The sequence below is a fragment of the Apis mellifera genome, unplaced genomic scaffold, assembly GCF_003254395.2.
Source record: "Apis mellifera strain DH4 unplaced genomic scaffold, Amel_HAv3.1 GroupUN_1, whole genome shotgun sequence".
In the NCBI taxonomy this organism is placed as follows: domain Eukaryota; kingdom Metazoa; phylum Arthropoda; class Insecta; order Hymenoptera; family Apidae; genus Apis; species Apis mellifera.
The window spans coordinates 5,001-7,500 of record NW_020555902.1 but is presented as its reverse complement, the minus strand read 5'-3'; the positions used below and the strand labels follow the sequence as shown (position 1 = coordinate 7,500).

Here is a 2,500-nt window from a genome sequence, read left to right as displayed (position 1 = left end):
AAACAAACAGAGAATTGAAAGAAGGGGATGATAAATATATATATTTTATATATATATTTATAAAATGGATTTTTTGAATCCATTATCAAATACCAAAACTTTGTATATCGAACATATGAACGAATGATGAAATCACGGAACGATGGCTTACGTGAGGAGGGAGAGAAAAATCCCTTCCGTCCGTTGTATCCGATTGATTTATCATTTTTTTTTTTTTTTGAATTTATATATTTTTGAATTTTACCAGACACGAAAATTTGATACGAAGAGAGAAATTCTTTCTCTTTCCACGAGAGAGAGAGATATATAAACGATAAATACGAAGAGGCGCTTGCGCGAAGGTCGTTTATTATAAATAAATAGACCCGCCGTCTCGATGAGATGAATGTTATGGTACGCAAAAATACAAAGGGACGCTTGCGTGAGATCGTCGTCGCGTCGTCGTATATATTTTATATATATATATATATACACACATGTACGGACGATCCGCCGTCTCGATGATGTATATTTTTAATAAAGATTTGACGGTACGTTTTGCACGTACGTGTACGTATTACGTATGTATACGCATAATAATATATACGAAATAATAATCAAAAGGAAGCGCTTGCGTGAGGTCGAATTTTTAAATTCGACCCGCCGCTTCGATAACATTACGTCCCTACTGATATAAAATATATATATATATAAAATGAAACTAAACACAAAAACAAAATGATAAATGGCTTGACACAACACAAGGCGCTTGCGTGAGGTCTTTTGTAATAGACCCGCCGTCTTTATGAACGTATATACGTGCGTTACGTATGTGTATGTACATCGATACGTGCAGTAAAAGTACCAAGTTCATATTTCTGTGCCTTTCTCTTCTTCTTTATTTTCGTTGCCTGAGCTCTCCTCTTATATAAAAACGAGAGATGGACGAGGAGACGCAACGCACCAAGACTTTGGGATCGAACGAAGCTGTCGAGATATGAGAAAGAGAAAAAGCGATAAGGGGACAAGTAGCGCGTCGATAGTAAAACGAAATCGAAGGATGGACGAGCCGCCGTCGAACTTTGTTTCGCGACGTTCTCTTCGATGGATACCAGTTCGACCTCTTTTCTCCTATACGCTTCTATGATCATTCTCGAATCGTGCTTCCTACCCATGGTGTCGTCGTCGTCGTCGTCGTCGTCGTTGTACCTTTAAACCGACGAAACCAAGAACGGCGAGAAAATGATGCATCGCGTCGACGTGAGCCCGTTTCATCGCTTCTTACTTGAAAAAGTTGAAACGTTATTCGTTCAGAGGGGAATATCGAATCTGTGTTACACAGAGAGAAGAGAGGTCGTCGTGTCGTGAGTCGGACACCCGTACCGTAGCGAATATTCGCTTCGGAAATTGGGAGGAAAGACCGCTCGAGACCGATCGAATTTTTCGTGTCCCATCGATCTTTTCGAATCTTTTCATCGAGATATACGTACCTGAACGAATTATTAGTTTTCAACATCGAATTTTTTTTAAGCGTATGGGCTCTGCGACCATGCTTCGAACGAGTCGTTCTCTCCAGGTTGAGCGACGGTTTGAAGAGAAGAGAGAGAGAGAAAAAGGATTCAGTATCGGGGTAATCCTCGTCGTTTCCTTTATAAAAGTAAAGAAAAAAAAAAAAATTTTACATAAAATACGATTACCCTGAACGGTGGATCACTTGGCTCGTGGGTCGATGAAGAACGCAGCTAATTGCGCGTCAACGTGTGAACTGCAGGACACATGAACATCGACATTTCGAACGCACATTGCGGTCCACGGATACAATTCCTGGACCACGCCTGGCTGAGGGTCGTTCACGTAACCCAAATACTGCTTGCGTTGCGTATTGGTTATTCTTCGTACATTTGATCCTTTTCTCCTTCTTTTTGTAATCCCCGCCGTCGTTCTTAAAATCGAACGTTTCCGAGTCGGGTGTCAAAAATCGGAGTTGGACAAATTATAAGGAGAAGAAGATGCGCGACGTACGAGCGATTGTTGGACGTTCGTTGGCGTTCGTCGCGGTCGTGACCGAGATAACAGAATCGAAATACATGTGCTCGCGTGTGGTACGAGGAAATCGTATTCACGAATTCAAGACATGTCACGGACTTGCGTGAGTGTTCTCGGTGTCGTGAGTCGTCCGTTTCATATAACTGATGACCGCCCGTGTTCACCGCTTCGTGCTTGTTTTTCGTACCCGCCACTGTTTCGATTCGTCCATTTTTGGATCACGAATTACATACCGCGCCCCTAACGTCGTCTGAAACTAATATTTCTGCGATACCGTGAGAAAAAGGATAAAAATATATGGGAGTTTAATCGAGAGAGGAGGGAAGAAAGATCCCACCATCCCTTGATGGCGTGCGATGTTTGCCGTGCGTTGAGATTGTGAGAAAGAGAGAGAGAGAGAGAGAGAGAGAGAGAGAAAAGAGCCCCAGGAATCGGAATACCCACTCCGTTCCTTCGTGTTTGTCATACTCTGTCG

General features: G+C 42.4%; 1 non-coding gene across 1 annotated transcript; it reads left to right on the top strand.

Moving 5' to 3' along the window:
- Positions 1–1,673: 1,673 nt before the first annotated feature.
- On the top strand, positions 1,674–1,828 carry LOC113219376. The gene has a single exon (XR_003306449.1). It is a non-coding gene; the product is annotated as a 5.8S ribosomal RNA (ribosomal RNA).
- Positions 1,829–2,500: the final 672 nt, after the last annotated feature.